Source organism: Carassius gibelio, chromosome B20 (assembly GCF_023724105.1).
Source record: "Carassius gibelio isolate Cgi1373 ecotype wild population from Czech Republic chromosome B20, carGib1.2-hapl.c, whole genome shotgun sequence".
In the NCBI taxonomy this organism is placed as follows: Eukaryota; Metazoa; Chordata; class Actinopteri; order Cypriniformes; family Cyprinidae; genus Carassius; species Carassius gibelio.
In genome coordinates, this window is record NC_068415.1 from 17,487,342 (window position 1) to 17,500,764 (window position 13,423).

At 37.2% G+C, this 13,423-nt stretch overlaps 2 long non-coding RNA genes across 2 annotated transcripts in view; both read right to left on the reverse strand.

The window, feature by feature from the left end:
* Window positions 1-1,766: 1,766 nt before the first annotated feature.
* LOC127983583 (uncharacterized) overlaps window positions 1,767-13,423 on the reverse strand; it is a 37,443-nt gene continuing 25,786 nt past the window's right edge. The window contains exons 2-3 of the long non-coding RNA XR_008160456.1: window positions 4,492-4,591; window positions 1,767-2,112 (exon numbers count right to left, since the gene is read on the reverse strand). This is a non-coding gene — a long non-coding RNA (uncharacterized LOC127983583). The remainder of the gene's footprint in view (window positions 2,113-4,491; window positions 4,592-13,423) is intronic.
* Window positions 6,784-8,348, reverse strand: LOC127983582 (uncharacterized). Its single transcript, XR_008160455.1, has 3 exons — window positions 8,294-8,348; window positions 8,101-8,165; window positions 6,784-7,392 (listed from the first exon to the last, which is right to left on the reverse strand). It is a non-coding gene; the product is annotated as an uncharacterized LOC127983582 (long non-coding RNA).

The window sequence follows — 13,423 nt, forward strand, 5'->3', positions numbered from 1 at the left end:
CAAAAGTGGCCACTCAACTGAGACTGCTCTGCTCTCGGTTACTGAAGCCCTGCGACTAGCAAGAGCAGCTTCAAAATCCTCGGTACTCATCTTACTGGACCTGTCTGCTGCTTTTGACACTGTCAATCACCAGATTCTCCTGTCCACCCTCAGAAAGATGGGGATCTCTGGAACTGCTCTCCTGTGGGTTAAGTCCTACCTCTCTGACAGATCCTTCAGTGTGTCTTGGAGGGGTGATGTTTCAAAGTCACACCACCTTGCTACTGGGGTTCCTCAGGGCTCAGTACTTGGACCACTTCTCTTCTCCATCTACATGACATCTTTAGGATCTGTCATTCAGAAGCATGGCTTTTCTTATAACTGCTATGCTGATGACACCCAACTCTACTTCTCATTCCAGCCTGATGACCCGACGGTAGCTGCTCGCATTTCAGCCTGTCTGAGTGACATTTCCCGCTGGATGAATGACCATCACCTTCAGCTTAACCTTACAAAGACTGAACTACTGGTGATTCCAGCTAACCCATTGATTCATCACAACTTCTCTATACAGCTGGGCTCGTCAACCATAACTCCTTCGAGGACAGCCAGAAACCTAGGAGTTGTGATGGATCATCAGTTAAGCTTCACTGACCACATTGCTACAACGACCCGGTCCTGCAGGTTTGCCTTATACAACATTAGGAAGATTAGACCCTTCCTGTCAGAGCAAGCAACCCAACTTCTTGTCCAAGCTCTTGTTCTCTCCAGACTGGACTATTGTAATGCTCTCCTGGCGGGCCTTCCTGCATGTACTGTCAAGCCTCTGCAAATGATCCAGAATGCAGCAGCGAGGGTTGTCTTCAATGAGCCAAAAAAAGCTCATGTTACTCCCCTCCTCATCAGGTTACACTGGCTACCAGTAGCTGCTCGCATCAAATTCAAGGTACTGATGCTTGCCTACAAGACAACCACTGGCACGGCACCAACTTACCTAAACTCACTGGTTAAATCCTATGTGCCCTCCAGAAGCTTGCGCTCTGCAAGTGAACAACGCCTTGTGGTGCCATCCCAAAGAAATTCAAAATCACTCTCACGGACCTTTTCCTGGACTGTGCCCAGCTGGTGGAATGACCTCCCAATCTCAATTCGTACAGCGGAGTCTTTACTCACTTTCAAGAAACATCTAAAGACTCATCTTTTTCGCCTGCACTTAACCTACTAACACCAGTACTTTTCCTTTTCTTGTCTTTTTCATTTAATAAAAAAAAAAAAAAAAAAAAAAAAAATTATATACACCTGGCTATGCGTTCTATACTAGACTAACTGAGACTTGTCATGGCACTTGTATTCTGTTGTTGTTCTCTTGTTGACCTGACTGCTTCTATTGTTCTCATTTGTAAGTCGCTTTGGATAAAAGCGTCTGCTAAATGATTAAATGTAAATGTAATGTAAATTTGTAAATGTTTTTTGCATTTCTGAATTGTGTGTGTATTTATGAATTTTGTGTACATTTGTGAATTTGGTATGCATTTGTGAATCTTCTGTGCTTTTTACATTTTGTGTGTGCATTTGTGAATTGTGTGCGCATTTGTGTATCCTGTGTAGATATTTATGAATCATGTGTGTGCATGTACGAATCTTGTGTGTGCATATGTGAATGTAGTGTGTGTACATTTATCTTTTTTGAGACTCGTTTAGCTCCATGTTTTTCTGGTTTAATCACAAAGATTTTCTCTAGTTTCTACATTAAATGTATATTTTGACCTCACTATTCGGGGAACAGACACAGTCTTAATAGATTGGACAGCGCAATTACTTCTATCATGTGAGCGTGTGGAAAAAAATAATCATAATAGTTCTTTGAGAATTGGCTTACTAGTCATTTGGTGCATCAGTCCTCTTGCATATTTGCCTTTGTTCACTTGATCTTGATGCGCCTTACAGGAAGCTTGTGTTGGATTCCTGGTCGAGTGACTTGTAAGTGGACAGTGCACCTCTCGCTCTCGAGGGTTGCCTCCTTCTCACCAATCGAAGAGTCCCAACCTTAATATGCTGAGGTTGCCCTCCCAGCACTGTCGGGACCTGCTGTGCTATGGTTTGCTACCAGGCTTTGGGTTCCTTTGGTCTGACCTGCCTGAGTTTTTATACAGACGTCTCAGCAGAGTGTTTAAATCAGAGGTATAGAAAATAACAATAATAATAATTTATATCTAACTTAGAATTTTGTTGAAAAAAAAAAAAAAAAAAACATACAAAGATTATAAGTGCACCTCAGGAAAAATGCTTTTCTTGACCCCTTAGCAGCTTCACTGCATTTTAACTGAAGCGTTCTCAACGCACTGAATTTCAGCCTTTTAATTTAGCCATTTTAATAAGAAATATAAACATTCATCAAAGATGCATTCTCAAGTCATTATAAATATGAGTGGCCTCATTATGCCTGTATTTCTGAACCAGTTAAATAAAGATGCCAGTGTCTTGTCATTGACCCTTCTGTAATAATGTTTGTTGAGACTGCCATATTATCAGATAAATGATTTTTTTCCCACACAGGCTATTAATGTGCTCTTAGCTATTTCAGAAAAAGCCACCACTGAGTGGCATGTTAAAATAAAATATAGTTAGTTATTATTTATGGCAGCATATGGTTAGTCTCTGTCTGAGTGGAAGGTCTTGGCCTGCAACATTGATTGAATGCTCTTTTGGACTAATTATGAACCAAGTTATGAATCGAGTTAAGCTACTTCATTCTTTTCATTCTTGAATTTTGTTTAAAGTTAAATTTGAATGTGTGTTACATACAATTTAAATCAATACACATTATAATTAATTCAAAATTATAATGACATTCATTTCCTGGGACTATTTCCTCTGGATATGATTACAAAAATCTGTCAGAGACTTCTGTATAGGGCACTTCACCATGTGTAATTTAAAGTTAACAGAAACATTAAGTGTTTTTCCCCATTCTGCTTGGAAATCTTGTGATTACACAGTTAGCTGAGAGGATCTAATTGTACTGAAAGATGCCTGTGAGCGGTGAGGAAAAAAAAAACATTTGCATATTTGAAAAGTCTGTAGATAACGATGCAAATTCCCTTTGAATTTTAGAGGCGACAGGCAGGCTGAATGTACTGTGCAATTATAGCTTATTACCATATAGACCAGCATGCAATGCTTTTCATCCACCTGCCACCCACTATCCCACTCCCACAGCCCAGTGACACACACTTGCATACAACCACTTACTCACATACACTGCCTTCAGTGGATCTACATGCAGGATCTTCTAAAATTATTTGATCCAAGGCTCTATTAACAATGGAAGAGAGGATAAATATATTTTGTATTTCTAAAGAACTGCCCTACATACAGTACTTTTAAAAGAATAAAAAGGAAGATCTTCACCACATTTTAGGATCTTTTTTAAATAAAAACTGCCACTTGTAATGACACGAGGGTGAGTATAATTTTTAAATGAACTGCCACTTTAAAGGAATAGTTCCCCCAAAATAAATATCTGCTGAAAATTTACTCACCCTCAGTCTATCTAAAATAAAGATGAGTTTGTTTCTTCATTGCAAGATTTGGAGAAATTAGCATTACAACACTTCCTCACCAATGGATCCTTTGCAGTTGATCGGTGCCGTCAGAATGAAAGCTTCGAAACATAATAATCCATAAGTAATCCACACGACTCCAGTCCATCAATTGCCATCTTGTGAACTGAAAAGTTGTGAACAAAATCCACCATTGAGGTATTTTAACTTTGAAACAGTGCCATGTTGTCATCTCACATCAAAATCCACCAACATATTAACTAAAAAACGGTTTGGGTTGTTATTGCTTGTAAATAGTATTTTTTTTCTTGCATATTTCTTTATTGATTCATTTCACAAAAGTTTGTTATTTTCACCATTGGAATTAATTCATGCATAAATTAATTTATGCAAAATTATGCATAAGAGCTGGAGCAATGGTTTGAAATGATAATATATCATAATGAGAAATGTATAATGAACTTGCTGCATTTCACTTCACAAGACTAATTGGTGGACTGGAGTGGTGTGGATTATACTTTATTATTGTGATGATGCTTTTAGCAGCTGTTTAGACTCTCATTCTGATGGCACCCATTCACTGCAGAGGATCCATTACTGAGCAAGTGCTTCATATTTCCAATTAACAAACAAACACTTCTACATTTCAGATGGCATGAGGGTTTTTTTATTTATTTCTTAATTTTGGGGTGAACTATTCCTTTAAGAGATTGTTATAACATTTAGCAATGCGCACAATATTCTTTAGCCCGTTGAAAAAGAAAATTTGATTGAAAATGCTTTCATACAAGGTTACTGGAAAACTCCAACCTTGTAATCCTCGCCATAGGCTGTGTGCGTGCTTCCCCTCTCTTTCTAGCGTTAAACACACACATACACATTTACACTAACTGACATCCTCTCATACTCGACATCTTGACTCACAGCAGTCTTCGCTGCATTGACTCACTGTAATCTATTTCTCAGCAGGTCTCTGACACAGTCTGATCAGCTCCGGTACTCCACACATCCAGGCACAGTCCACAACTCTCAGGAGGGCATATGTCTGCCTAAATGACAAAATCACTGCATCAAGATGAAGTAGTTAGACCAAGTTGCTAGAAATCACCACTGCTCCCCTAACATTACTCTTAAAACCTTAATTACATGGATGGAAGGAGAGAGAGAGATTTTAATGCAGAAAGTTTCTGCAATGGTCCATCTTCATCTTGCTTTATTTATCAAGCATTTAGTTGATACTCCTTATAAATAAATAATATTTTCATTATTTTGGATGTTAAAGCTACTGCAATGTTATGCATCCCACTTAAATGAGTGACCTGTTGTAATGACAAATGCCTGACTCGGAGGTGCGAGTTTCCACGGTGCACTTGAAGGAAGCATAATAACCTGACACATCTGGGAACTATCAAGGAGGTCGCAATGAACAAGAACATGACATGAACTAGAAACTAAACTATAAAAATAAAAGGACATAAAACTACACTAATCATGACAAAAGGGAAAAGGCCTATGAACAAAACAACCCAAAACCTTTCCAAATCCTTAGAATTATACACCAATTAATTCTGGTCCTCGAATCGGATTGGCTGAATGGCATTAGTGCTAATATGCAGTCCTAAAGCACTTTTCACTGTTTGTATCACATAAATAAATAAATAAATAAATAAACATTTTCTAACATACACATCTATTCAAAGGGGGAAATGTATAACTATTGGGTTATATCAATTTTAACTGAATTAAAACAGTATTTTTCTGTTGCAAAAATCTATGAGGGTCTATAAGTTAATGCATTAAACCTACATAAATGTACATTGAAAAAGAAAATGTGGTTACACTTTACAATAAGGTCTCAATAATGTTAGCTTATGCATTCATTAAAATTATTATATTATTTATTTATTGTTATTAAATGTTAGCTAATAAAAATATAACTGTTCATTGTTAATTCATGCTAGCTCAAGTCTATGGAGTCAATTTAACGCCTTATATATACGCAAAAAAAAATGTTTTGCAAAAATTAAAGGAAAATTAAAGTGTTGAGGAAAATAAATGTTCTTTTTGCAAACAAAACTAAAGAATTGCAAAACATAAATGAAACAGCGCGAAAGCAATGATTTTGCAATACATATTTTCTATGGTCATATCTATTCATTTATCTGCAGCGCTGCTTTTATTTTGCGTGTCAGTCTAGTTTGAGCTTTCAATACCGTTTTCCCTTTGTGCTTCACTTTTCTGCACACCTCTCTTTGTGGCACTGTTTTGACGTGGGGGTGAAGTCAAGGGATGGGGGCGTGTACAACATACCTCCCTGGAAGTGACGTCATCGGCCCGACACAGCTCACTGATCCAGGTCCTGTCATGATGAGAAGAGACTTTCGAGTGGATCATTTCTTTTTATTCAGTAGCATTAAAACATTCATGTTTTCGTTTTATTTACTTTATTAACAAATTTATGTGTATTAGCTGCATTTGCTCAAATTAAAGAAGTTGTTAACGTGAACATCTGCTGTTTATTTCTCTCGATGTGCACACTTTTATAGCATTAAAATGTGCAATGGCGCGGGAAGGGGGGTGCTGCGGGGGTTGCAGCCCCCCCCCCCCCCCCCCCCCCCCCCGTCATAGCATCAGCCCCCCCTTGTGGGGGGCTGTGGACTAACCTATTATTGTACTTAAAAACCTGAAAAAAAATAATAATAATAAAAAGCAGACATAACAATGCGTTTAATGTGGGGTTAAGATATACACTCTAAAAACTGCTGGGTTGAAAACAACCCAATTTGGGTTATTTTGACAACCCAGCGCTGGGTCAAAAAGGGACGAATCCAGCGCTGGGTTGTTTTAACCCAACCAGTTGGGTTATCATATTTAACCCAGCCTGCTGGGTTGCCTTTTTTATGGTTTAAAATGACTATATTGCAGGGTTTAAAAAAACAGAGCGGGTGTTTTTTTTATCACTGTACTTCAGAAGGAAAACTACTGTATTTAGAAAATGTTCGATATCATTTCGCATGTGCTTGATAATGCATCGTTTGTGAGCTCAGTACCGCTCTGCAGCCGTTACCGGAGAAACCTACCTCTCCCGCTCTTAGCGCCTCCTGCTGGCAGAAAATAAACTCGCAGAGTGCAGCCATGTGGGGAAACAATGCATTTCTACGTTAAAATTAACCCAAATTGAGCTAGGCATTAAACCTACAAATGTTGTTCATTTTAAATATCACTTTTACACACAAATAAAAATTACCAAAAGGAAAATATTTATTAAAAACAAGAGAAAAGTCAAAAAGTAACATGTTAGAAGAAATGCAGAAAAGGATGGCATTAACAGCTACAGAGTTCATAAACAAAGCATTGAACATTTGATGAATATAACTTAAGATCAAATTGGACTTTGTTCAATTGTATAAAAATATACGAAAACACATACAATAAATTTACAATTAGTTAGGTTTTTTTCCAACTATTCTGGCATGACAGTACACAAATAAATCACAACATTAACTTTGATATTATAACATTTAACAGACGCATGTGTGTGTGTGTGAAAGAATGTGAGCAGGTGTATGAATGACAGAGTGTAAACTCTTCGACTAAACAACACAGAAAAAGCATTTAACTTTTTTTTTTTAATAAATTATACACTTACAGTTTGTTTCATAGTCCAATTTTCATGATCTCTTTAGCATAACTAATGTAATCATAAAAAAACCCCATCAGCACAGCATCTGACATCTTCTACATCATCCAGGGCAGCGTCCTTCTTTAAAACCACCGCTGTTTAGGGGAAAGAAGATTCTACTCTCTGACCAGCATTCATCCCAGTCACCGCCTGCTCTTCATCAGTGGCCTAAGAGAAACACATTTGAAAAAATTAAACATTTAATTAAACTATCCATTTTCAGGTAGAGGTGTATTCACATCCGTAAGGATAGGTAAATAATCGGTTTTAAAGTTTCAACACTTTGTGCGGTTGTTTAATGTCTCAGTCCACCACAGCGCTCCAGAATGCTATAATGGCAGCACTAGTGTGAGGACATGCGATATTGTTTGAATAAATATTGCTTTCAGAAAGCTTCTTTACTGAAACATTAAAACAGACATGACATTCACATACCTCACAATATTCACGTACATGGAGGGCTGCTCTTCAAACCGTTAGTTCACCAAATAATTAAAATGTTGATAATTTACTCTCCTCATGCTTTTCCAGACTCATACAAAATCTGCTAATTTTTTGGAAAACGTATGAATATATTTAATATTCTCTTTTTGTGTCCTCCATTGCTGGTCTGGGAGACCAGTATTTTATTTTGAACATACATGTTTGCTATCATATAATTTAAGATGTATTCATATATAAATATCAGAATTTACTTCTACAATAACTCTATATTCATGAAGCTTGAAAATACTGATTATCTAAACTATAAATGGATTAACAAATATTATGAGAAAACTAAAAATATATTAATTTATGTTGTAAAGACAGACAAAAGTCTTATAGGTTTGGAATGACTTGAGGGCAAGTAAATTATTTTTTTTGTGTGAACTTTACCTCTAAGAGCGAAGACCAAGAATAATGACTCTCCAAATCAGACAACTCCAAAGTTGGTTTGAGTTCTGCAATAAAAAACACAGACATCAATGGTCTTAATGAAATGAGCACGTAATCACACTGTTGTTGCATCAAAATGTGAAGTAAACTGGCAGGAGACAACAGAAAAATTTATTTTCTAAAAATAACTTACATAAAATCTCAAAGGAATGATGCTCTCCCATGTCTCTTGCTTTTAACATCTACAAAAACAAAAAACAAACATTATTTTACTCTTAGTAAAAAAAACAACAACTGATAACATGAAATTATGAAGTTTACTTGCCTTAAACTATCTTTCCCTCTCTTCAGAAGAAGCTGAGAAAACCAATTCCTCACACAAGCAGACTTGTGTGTCCTTAACTCCAGTTAGTTTGAGTTCTGCAAAGAGGGGCATCAATGGTTTCAATAAAATATTAACATATACATACTAGAGGTGTGCCGGTTTCATAATTGGTGATGACGGTTATGACGTGAGTCAAATGTGACGGTTCATAACATAACCGTCGGGGGGGGGGGGGGGGGGGGGGGGGATCTGCCGTAGAGTCAATTGGTTGTTCTTGGAGATAGCGGGTTAACTCCGTATCAGCGCCACTCTGATCGGTAAAGGGGCAGAGATTTCAGACCTCCGTTTATTAAGGAGATCTGTCACAAAACTCATCATCCGCACCAACGGTTTTTGAGCAAATTTCAAAGCCGCACCCACCCGCCATCCGCTGATTGTTTTGCGATGCAATGCTTTGCTGATGCGAGCCGCAAAAAAAGCCATTGTCTGTTCTAGAAAGGATGCAGCAAAGATATTTAATGCTAATGTATGAAGCATAGGCCTACGCTGAGTTTCATTTACAATGAGATGCGCTCTAGTTCACAGTGCAGTGCAAGTGAACGCGGCGCGCTGGTGCTTCCATGTCACGGTTATCATTGTCTGCTATATTTGCTTTTTATTTATTAAAATACATGCAATTGGTTGATGAAACATTTATTAAAATTAAGATAAAATTTGTACAAAACGAAATTCGTTTTTAAGAAAGGTTTTCTACAAAGCAAAATTTTATGAAGTTGTAAATATCATGTCTGACGATTTACAAAACTTTATTAAGTGGTAAAAACCATGTCTCCCAATATATTGCGCATCTTATGATCCTATCTAAAAAATTAAAATAATTTTTGATAAAAAATGTTTGTAAAAAATATTTTAATGACACGGTTTTGGCGGTTATAGAGTTCTAATGACGGTGTTCAACTATAACCGCCGGTCTCACGGTTATATACTAACCGTCACACCCCTAATACATACATACATATATAAAATCACACTGTTTTTGCATCAAAATGTGAAGTAAACAGGCAGGACACAACAGAAACATTAATTTTCTAAAAAAAAAAGTAATAATAATTTAACTTACATCAGTCTCAAAAGAATGAAGTTATCTTGTCTCTGGATTTCAACATCTAAAAAAAACACACACATTATTTTAGTCTTAGTAAAAATAAAGATAACTTGATGTTATTCTGAAGTTTACTCTCCTTAAACCGTCTGTCCCTCTCTTCAGAAGAACACCTCCTCCTCATCCTCACACAGGTCTGTGACTCCTCACACAAACAGCTTCTGTGTCTTTAACTCTCAGCGCGAGGACAATGAAGACAGGAGCTGGACAAGTCTGAAATATTACATGTAAAACATACTTTTAACAGTTACCACTTCAACAGCCTCAAAATAATTATGCTAGTCTTTACTACACAATGCCGTTTCCTTTAGGAGACAAACATACATTCAGTTTAACCGCGAAAAAAAAAGACAAATTCACATGAGCGTAACCGTGACCATAACCGTCTGTTAACGCCTCAAAGAGAACAGATAATGTAAAATCTTATGTAAATATGACAAAATACATTCACAGACGTTATATTAAAAGTACATCCTCCGTTCAGTAACGTTACATGAGGCAGTTAAGACCTCCGTGTCTGAGGCGAAAACCGCGTCCGTTTTTTTTTTATATATATAACGTTAAGCTCCTTTGTTTCCGCCTTTCATAAAACCTTCCGCCTTTCATACAACCGGGTAAACAATAAAAGATAACTTTACATTTTGAATATTTAACGTTACTTGCCATAGTCTTTCACTCGCTTCTCGCTTCCATCACGCTGAGAAAATGGCGGCTGCTCGCACTGGAGACGTACGATTTTGACGTGACGTGCGTGCTCTCCTTCACGTCCGCGTCCTCAACCCACCCCGCTGGGTTAAAAAAGAGAGTTATTTTCAACCCAAACTTGGGTTAAAACATCCCAAAGTCCTATCCAACGGCCTCAACCCAGCAGTTGGGTTGAAAAAACAACCCAGCGTTTTTTAGAGTGTAGTGTATAAGATATAAACTAATGATTAATTATTTTAATATTTCGTTGATAAAAGACTAACCTAGCCTCCTCAGGAATGGTTCCGTCACCTCACACTTGTTTGGTCATGGCTAGCAATAAGCAGCAGAAACGTATTTCGGACTTTTTTTCGGGTAACACAGTTAAGAAAAGTAAAAATAGTGATGGGAATTCTTCTCAAACAAAGGATGTCATGACCATCCTCGTTCTCAGTTGCGTTTTCTCCCTGAAGCCAAGGGAAGCCATCTCTTCCGACAATCACTATTATTGTAAATAAAAAAAAATATTTGACTTGAAAGTGAGTGAAAGTGAAAGTGAAGTGACATTCAGCCAAGTATGGTGACCCATACTCAGAATTTGTGCTCTGCATTTAACCCATCCGAAATGCACACACACAGAGCAGTGAACACACACACACACACACTGTGAGCACACACGGAGCAGTGGGCAGCCATTTATGCTGCGGCGCCCGGGGAGCAGTTGGGGGTTCGATGCCTTGCTCAAGGGCACCTAAGTTGTGGTATTGAAGGTGGAGAGAGAGCTGTTCATGCACTACCCCCACCCACAATTCCGTCCGGCACGAGACTAGAACTCACAACCCTTCGATTGTGACATGGCCTCTCATTTCTATGGAGAAAATGAAATAAATTTAGAATTTGTCATGCTTTGTTCCGATCAGAATAATGGGCGTTTACTAGCCGTTCTCAAGCGCATGACCGCATGCATAATTTTGCCACAAAGAACCGGCTAAATAACTAACTGATTATGAATTTGTCAAAAATAGCAAGGAGACATTTAATTGTTTATTAATAAAATGGTGTTTTCTGTGTCGCTGCAAAGATGATGTGGACTCGCCATGAACGCCAGAGAGAAATGCACATTTGGATTAGGCCTACATATTCAGAGAGTAGCCTATTTCTTTTCGTTTTGAATATTTTCGTTTAAAAGTAGACATTTTTAAGCTTTCTATAATAGATAGCCTATATTTCTCAAAACTGTCTGTGAGGCACAAGCTGAGTTTCTGCGCCCTCCAGTTCACGTGCAATACAAGTGATGTGCCGGCACCTTATTACATTGTCTGCTAATATATTTGCTTGTTTATTAAATACAGGCAATGGGTTGATAAAATATTGATCAAAATTAAGATACAATTTATACAAAACGAAAATCTTTTAAACAGAGTCTTTCTACAAAACAAAACTCAATAAAGTGGTCAAAATCATGTCTTACCCACTCCATGTCTCATAGGCTATTGCGCATGATGTATCATATCTTTCTCATGCTGCATGCTCACTTTCATAATAAACATTGATTAAATAAATAAAAAAATTACATTAGCCTATAATATTTAAACAAATATGAAACCAAATATGTTTTCTTTAATGGCTACAACACATAGCCTAAACAGTACAGAGATTTTTTATTATTATTTTTTTATTTATTTATTTTTATTAAACATCAAAGTACAAGTACATCAATTACAATTTTTGTGTATAAAACAGTAACAATCACGCCAGGGGAGAAGACTAGTAGAGAAATTTCATGTCGTCAGTCACAACATAATGACGTCACATATTTTCCAACCCAGCCCTCAGCCCCCCCCCCCCCCCCCCCCCCCCCCCGCATGAAACAGCTTCCAGCGCGCCTGAAAATGTGTATTGTTTCATTTGGTTAACTGCAAAATCTCTTAACTTGTGGAGGACGCCAGCGCACAGAAGCGTTCTTTGCTTACATTAGTTCAGAGTTACAGCTAGTTTTAATGTAAAATTATGCAGTTCACTTCATAAACTATAACTTACATCATTAAAGAGGTCTACGACTCAAGTTTCATATCGATTGCGAATTCGTTTTTCATTTACATAACTACTGGCATAAATTAATAAATGACTGTCATTGTAAGATAAAAAATGTTTTTTTTAGTTTTGTCGTGGCCAAGAGGATAAATCTTGGGAACGTGATAATGTCTTAATGAATAAACAAACCAGGGTGACCAGAACAACCTGAGATTATCAGAGATTAATAAAATCCCACTGTCCATTGATTGTGTCTTTTTATGTAATATATGTTCATATAAGGCTATTATTATTTTTCGGACTATAAGTCGCACCTAAGTATAAATCGCATCAGTCCAAAAATATGTCATGATGAGGGAAAAAACATAAGTCGCACTGGACTATAAATCATATTTATTTAGAACCAAGAACCAAGAGAAAACGTTACCGTCTACAGCCGTGACTGTAGACGGTAATGTTTTCTCTTGGTTCATTTCTCTTGGTTCATGTCAAATTAATTTTGATAAATAAGTCGCACCTGACTATAAGTCGCAGGACCAGCCAAACTATAAAAAAAATTAGACTTATAGTCGGGAAAATAAGGTATATATAATATATCCAAGTGGATACTGCACACTGCTGGTGTTTGAGGAGAGACACACATGACTGTACAGTGCTTTGGGTGGACAACAATACACAATAAAGCTCTATCATCTAATCAAAGCTTTATTGGCATATCGGGCTTTTATAGGCTATTATTTACAAAACTCTGCAGGGCTGCATTTTGCTCTTAACTAATGTAAACAAAGAACGCTTCTGTGCGCTGGCGTCCTCCACAAATTAAGAGATTTTAAACAAACACTTGCAGTTAACCAAATGAAACAATACACATTTTAATGCTATAAAAGTGTGCACATCGAGAGAAATAAACAGCAGATGTTCACGGTAATAAATTCTTTAACTTGAGTAATGCTAATACAGATAAATTTGTTAATAAAGTTAATAAAACGAAAACATGAATGTTTTAATGCTATTGAATAAAAAGAAACGATCCACTCGAAAGTCTCTGCTCATCATGACAGGACCTGGATCAGTGAGCTGTTTCTCGGGCCGATGACGTCACTTCCAGGGAGGCATGT